The sequence below is a fragment of the Cynocephalus volans genome, chromosome 5 (assembly GCF_027409185.1).
Source record: "Cynocephalus volans isolate mCynVol1 chromosome 5, mCynVol1.pri, whole genome shotgun sequence".
NCBI lineage: Eukaryota > Metazoa > Chordata > Mammalia > Dermoptera > Cynocephalidae > Cynocephalus > Cynocephalus volans.
Genome location: NC_084464.1, coordinates 24,328,946 through 24,336,262, shown reverse-complemented (window position 1 = coordinate 24,336,262; position 7,317 = coordinate 24,328,946).

Sequence of the window (7,317 nt, the reverse complement as noted above, 5' to 3'; positions counted from 1 at the left end):
TCATGTAGGTTTCCTAACCCCTCCCTGCTTGGTTGTTATGGAGATCAGATGATGCTCTTAGCTGTGCCTGGTACATGACCTCTACACGGTAAGTACAAAGGAGCAATCTCCCTGTCTCCGCTGGACCTTATTTCTTCTCTTTTTCTAAAAGCCTTCTAAAGCATCGCCAACAATCCCCCCCAATTTTGTTTTCCTTTTCTATATTTTATTATCTCGTTTTAGCAGCTATCACTCCATTCTCTCACAAGTGCTAAATGTGTACATGTGTTCATTCAGCCAAAGTCATCTTTTTCAACATGAGGGTATTTCAAACAGTTTGTGGAGAAATAGAATTAAAAGATAATACGAATCTTCCCGTGAACTTTTTGAAGTACCTTCATACGTACACAAATGTCAACAACCAATCTTATGTTTTTGTTAGCCTTTGGAATTGTGCTGAAAATAAAAAATGCATGAAGTCGATTATAAATTGCTATTGCCAGACAAAAATGGGACAAGTTGCCAAGGGTTTGGAGGGAGGGAGGAACAGGGAGTGACTGCTGATAGGCACGAGTTTCTTTTTAGGATGATGAAAATGTCCTAGAATTAGTGACAGTGTTGGTACGACTCTGTGAATATACTAAAACTCACTGACTAGCACACTTGAACATGGTGAATTTTATGTATGTGCATTGCATCTCAATAAAACAAATTGTTATTGTATGGGTCAAATAGGGGGTCACCTACTTCCAAGATCAGCTATTATGCAAAGATGAGAAAAAACACCAACCACCCAACAAGGCATGTCAGGGATGCACACGAGGTAGACAGTGGCCATGACCCAGTGTCAGTGCAGGTGGAGCTGACCTTGAGCACAGCAGGAATTCAGAGGAAGGACCCATCAACAGAGGCTGGGGTCAGTTTCAAGGAGAAGGTGAGCCTCTAGGTGAGGATTCAGGGAGGAATAGATGAACTTGAAGAAGTGAAGTAAGAGACATTCCAAAAAAGAATCTAGAAGGAGGGAGTGATCACCATGTTCTCTTTACTCTATTGTTGTTTTATGTTTTCATTTCTCATTCCCGTGTTTTCAAGGGGAGTTGGGAAGGCTGGTCTCCAGGGCAGAGGAGTTGGGAGAACAAATTATGGTGGGGCAGGCAAGAGCCACTTAGACAGTCCCTTGACGATCGGCCTCATCCTGATGTGGGAGGATGCAGGACTTAGTCACCTGAGGCCCTCGAGCCATGCTGGAGGGTCCCACGTCAGTCACTCTGATGTATTTGTACACCTGCATTCCTGCTGGAAAGAAAACATTTTGACTGGCTGGGCCTTTGCAGCTTTGCCCTTGTAAGAGTTGCCTAAACTCCATCTGAAAGAAATGAGGTTTCTATGTTTTACAGAAGTAGAATGTGGCAAGGTGGACGGAGACGTCTCTAGGCAGCCATCAGGTCCTGACTGGTCCAGCCCGGGGCCTGGAAGGCCTCATGAGGATGGTTCCTGGGACCTGGAATGAATCTGCCTTTGCCTCAGTGGAACCGGGGACAGCAGTGAGTGAACAAGTCACAGGGGATGAAGGAGGTGGAAGCATCCCAGCCAGTTCTCAGCCTGAGACAGGCTGGGCCACTTCCTGGCTGGCATGTGCCAGGCCCTGAGCTACTGACACAAGTGGTACTTAGGTCCATATACTTATATTCATTCCATTTTACTAGAGTATTTTGTAAGCTCCTTCATCAGGGTAATGGGAGTCTGGGTCCGTGGCATTCTTTTATCCTTTGGTATTAACATTAGTTTTTGGTTAGCAGTGTAGCATAGTATGACGGCTATTTAAATATCTGCCCCCACCAGCCCTCCCCAATACTGTCTGCCCTGAAAAGAAGTGATTAGGCAGAGTGAAAGTTTTTAAACATCCATTTTCCAGATGGATCTCTTTGTTAAATTTAATTTTTTTAAAAAAAGAAAAAGCTAAACCATGTGGAATGCTCCTAAGTGAATATTATTGTTTACTAGACTTATTCTATCTTATGGCATTTTATAATAAAATATCAGCAAGCTCATAAAGTGGACTTTTTTTAAGGTCCGTAATCTTTCTAAGCATAACAAAAGGGCAGTAAATATATTGTACAAGAGCATGATGGAAAATGTGCTAAAGTATTTCCATAAATCAAACGTAGCACTTTGGCATTGGCTCTAAAGCATTAAATTTAGTAAATTAGAACCAGATGATTTTAAAATAGAAACTTACATAACTTTACGTGTGATTTTTTTTTCCCCTACACAAGTTTATCTTCACGAAGTCACTTTGGCTGCTACCGTAATAGGTATTTAAGAAGGGAGGTCAGCGCCTGGGTGTTATTCGTCTTTGCAGCCCCCATGATGCCTAGCGTTATCTTGGGTAATTAGCAGGTATTGGTGGACGGATGAATGAAATCTCGGCAGTGATTAACCAGTACAAGTTAATTGGTGAGGAAATGTAAAATAAATATTTATATAGATCTACAGGTAGACCAAGCCCTGCCACCCCACACGTAATAGTAAAACTATGTCTTGCTGTTTCCTTCATTGTTAAAGCTGTGTATCTAAATCAATGAGTCTGAAATAACAGGCTAGATCTGCTTCTCATTTGGGTCACCATGCTCCAAACTACCATCACCCTGGAATTTTCCTAATATATAAATCTCCATTCTGTTCTGCCATGACAGCAGCTGCATAAAATGCTCCTTTCTGTCATTTATCCCTCTCCTCTCATCACAATTTCACAATGTAGCTGGTACCCTAACAAGCTGGGAGTTTGATGCAACACATTGACTGAGCATCTGTAATCTGATTGACCCTATATGTGGTGCCACGGGGTGCAAAGCAATAAGGTGTAGTCTTTGCCTTCTAGGACAATACTTTCCAGTAGAGGGTTAGTCAGGACATTGTAGATGTAAGTGAAAAATACCCAACTCAAACTAGGCTAGGCAGAAAGGTGTGTTCATTGCCTTATGAACTGAGTTGTCTAAGAGTAGACTTCAGGCAAAGCTGGATCCGGAGGAACAGACAACAGGATCAGGACTCTCTCAACCTTCCACTCTAAATGTCTTTTTGCATGTGGACTCATTCTCTCTAGCCATAGACTCTCTACAAGGAGGGAAAGATACTCACGGCCAAGCATCATTTATAGTCTGTGACCCAAAGAAGGAGAGGTGCTCTCTCCCCGAGGCTTCTTATACAAAATCTCAAAGAAGATCTCAGATCGGCTCTCTCTGAGTCACATGCCAAGTTCTTGGATCCAATCACTGTGGACAAGGGGACGTGTTCTGTGACCTGCCAGGCCTGAGAGGTGGTTGGGGCTCTCCAACAGAAGATACATGGAAAGGAGGGGGTTTATGCCATAGATATTAAAGGTATGTAATTGACATGGCTTGGCACCTGATTAGGTGTGGGAAGTAGGTGGTAGGAAAACAAAAGACCAGTCTGGTTTTGATTTTAGGTGATCAGAACAACAGTGGTGTCATAAATAGACAGAAAATAGTTCAAAGTAGACATTATTTCAATGGGAAGCTCATACATGGGTTCTCCAGAGAAACAGAACCAATGGGTGTATGCGTGTTTCTGTGTGTGTGTGTGTGTGTGTGTGTGTGTGTGTGTGTGTGTGTGTGTGTGTGTGTGTGTAGAGATTGAAGAAGAGAGAAACCTATTTTAAGGAATTGGCTCACAAGTTCAGAATCTGCAGGGCAGGTCCACACGCTGCAGACCCTGTTGAGCTGACATTGCATCTCGAGTCTGAAGGCAGTCTGGAACAGAATTCCCCCTTCCTTGAGGGACCTCAGTTGCTTTTCTCTTAAGGCCTTCACCTAATGGGATGAGGCCCACCCCTGTGATGGAGAGTGATCCATTTTAGTCAAAGTCTACTGATTTAAATGTTAATCTCATCTGGAAAATACCAAATATCTGGGTACATGGCCTACCCAAGTTGACACATAAAATTAGCCATCACCATATGCAAATATGAGGAGTTTCTGAGATGCCTCTGGATGATTTGGGTGCAGCAGGAAATTCAAGTTTGGAACTCAGTGCACAGGTCAGGAGATGGGATTGTCATCAGTGTAGAAACAAGAGGAGAAGTCATTGGAGAGGATGAGATAGAAAAGAGGGAAAAGATAGAAGGAAAAGGGGAGAGGACGAAACTTTGGGAAAAGCCTGTCTGAAAAGACTGAAAAATATTGGCAAGAGAGGAAGAACAGGAAGAAGTCAGGCTGTAGAAAGCAAAGGAGGAGCCCGTGTCAAGGCAGGGGGCGGGTGGGACAGAGAAGAGCCCCCGGCTTCGGCAGTGGAGGTTGGGGATCCTGCTGGAGCAGGGGTCCTCAAAATGGGATCTGCAGACCTGCACCAGGCCACAGCTGCACAGGCCCCAGGGAAGGAGGGGCGGAAGCTGAGAGCGGATCCTTTGAAACTCGGACAGTGATTAGACAGGAGTCATTTTATGGGAGCTGAATTAAATCATCGTCATCATGAAGGCTTGCAGTTTGTGAGTCTTTTTCATTTCATTTTTCTACTAATTTAAACACTGGTACTACACTGTTGTTGATGCCTTGGATGGCTGTCAACAGAGAGGGGTTCAGAGGCAGAGGTGTGGGGGACGGAGTGGGAGGCCTGGACTCGGGACCGCTCACCCTCCAGTCATGGCAGGTGACAGAGAGACAGAGCTTGGTTGGTGTTAGGGAAGGAGACGTGGCAGAGGGAAGATCCTGAAGCCCGTGTTCATGCGTCCACAATTACAAAATGGGAAAATCCACAGAATGTTCATACTCATTTGCCAGCCAGACCTGACCGGGATAGGCTCGGGGTGACACATTCTTCCTTGACCCCACTTGGTATGAATCTTCCTACATTTGACGGCCCAAACATGAATGCGTTTGCTTGTGGGATACAGCCCTGGATCCCACTGGGAGTGTTTTGTAATATGTGGTATAAGCTCTAAATCTCTGTCTTAAATCTGAAATATTCTGAATTCCACAACTCGTCTGGCCTCCAGGTTTTTGAACAAGGAGCTGTGAATCTATATTTAGGGAGAGGAATAACTAAATTTTCTTGTAGAGAGCTGGAGAGAATAAAAAACACAGAGCTGTCTAGAGAAGGAGATGGATTTTTTTTTTTTCTGGAGATGGGAACTGCACAGGTGATGGCTTTAGAAAATACAGAGTGATTCTGAGATGGCGTAATCAAAAGCTGGGGAAACATGTGGCCTCCAGCACCTAAGGTCAGGAAGGGCACAAGCCTTGCTTCTGGTTTTAACTCTCCACCCTTCCTAAGACCAGAAGCTCCAAATGCTGGTTAGAGCATGAGTCATGAGAACTGCAGGCATCAAAGTTCAAGAAAACCTTTGCAACACCCCCTGTCTACATCCTCAAGTCTGAAATCACAGGGTGCCAAGACTTTGGCAAATTAAGGGAACTTGTATTTAACATCTGTCAACCTCAGTGGTGTGAGTGAAGGAGACTTAAAGTCTTGGGCATACTGTTAGCCGGGCCCCCCTTCGGCTTTTCAGATCCAGAAGAGAACTGCTCAGGTTCAGTGGGCAAACAGAAATGCTCCGTCCACACACCATTCAGCAAGTCAAGGGTGGACCTGGTGTCTCCACCACCACCCAGTCTCTGGCCCATGTGGGAGAGACATTCCTCTAGCAGACAAAATAAAAGATTGCTGAGAGCTGGACTAATTGGTTTGCTTTCTGAAATGAATCAAACTCTTCAAAAGCTTGGCTTGAACCTTGCAGGGTGTGCTGTGTGCCCACACCACATTCCTCTCCCCTGCAGGCACCCCCCATCCCCGCACCAGCCCTGCATTACTGGGATTCCTTTCCCTCGCTCATCAGCGCCAGCTGGCGGCTGCCTGGGCTGGCCAGATAGTCCGGAGGCTGTGGGTCAAGGCACGCTGGACATCGAATGGCCTCAGGTGATGAGGTAATCGGGACAGGACACAGGCTTTCTTTGAGGGCTCGGTTGGCTGGGTTCTTCAGGCCAGGAGGGGGAAAAATGCATTCCAACCCATGAAGAAATGGTTTACCCTGTGCATTACAAGTGGCCATTGTTGCTTAAAACACTTCCCTCCCGCATTCTATCCCACCCCACCTCTGCCTCTGAACTTGTGCTGGAAGCTGGAGGTGGAAGATGACTTTTAGCAGCCAGCTCCCTGGAGAATGGCAAAGCTCAGGAGTAGATTGGAAACAGAACATCCAGCCTCATCAAGCATTTCGAGTACACAATCCATAAGCCTCTTCTGCCTACTCCACCTAGACAGTAGCAAAAAGTGGAAAGAGGGAGGGGACTGCAAAGTTCCATCATATCATATGATGTCATGCCATGTCATATCATACGATATCATCATGTCTTATATCATCTGTAAAGTGGTAATGTGTATATAGGCAAAGAGAAGTCAGGAAGACTTTTCAAATTTAATAATGTAGAAAAGGTTAGTATGAAGTAGACATGGTGCCTTTGCCCTTTTTCATTTAATAAGTTTGATGTTCCGATATTATGACTATTGTGTCGGGCAGTGCCTCCAAAGAGAGGAGAAGTCCATTCTCAGTGCATTCGTGGAATTCCTGTGTATTTAGTCTTGGCAGATCACCTTGACTTTTGTAAAAATCCAGCAGAAAAGATTTCCATGACAGTTTCGTATAACAAGTTGTTTATTTGGACAAAATAAAGCATGCAATAACAAAATACCTCACAGCTAGGGAAACAGGAGAGAGCTTTGCCACGTAGTTCATACAATAGTACTATTAAACTTTTTTTGTTCTACTGAACTCCATGTGTTTGCCTGGCTGGATACATATAAATACTAGCAATGTGAACCTTTGCACATTTATGGAGATAAATAAACCTATATCTGTATTATGTGTTTCTAATTTTTCTTGTAACTTCACCCCTAAGTTTATTCCCCCAAATCCTTCAAATAGAGAAAACACTAAATGCTGAAATGGAGCCTCACAGTTGCTTGTCACATTTCACTAGAGTTGAGTGAATTTATTGAATATGTAATTTAATGTCAACGTCTTTTAGTTCTTTGGAGCAGGGGGGAAGGTAGCAATTAAGTATTCCAAAGTGATGATAACACCAAACATCAAAACTTCACACTGCAGAGTTTTTCAAAAATCAAGTCAAGATATTGCTCACAATTACTCCATCTAGCTACGTTTTCAGCAGGATGGTAGTGACACAGTATTACATGTGCTCTTTAATGGTTGATCAAGGACTGAAAGGGGCCTGAGACACTCAATTTTAGTACTTCACCCATGGGAAAAGTACAAGCCATCTCCAAGAGTCTGGGATGGAAGGCAGAGAGCAGCAGGAAGTG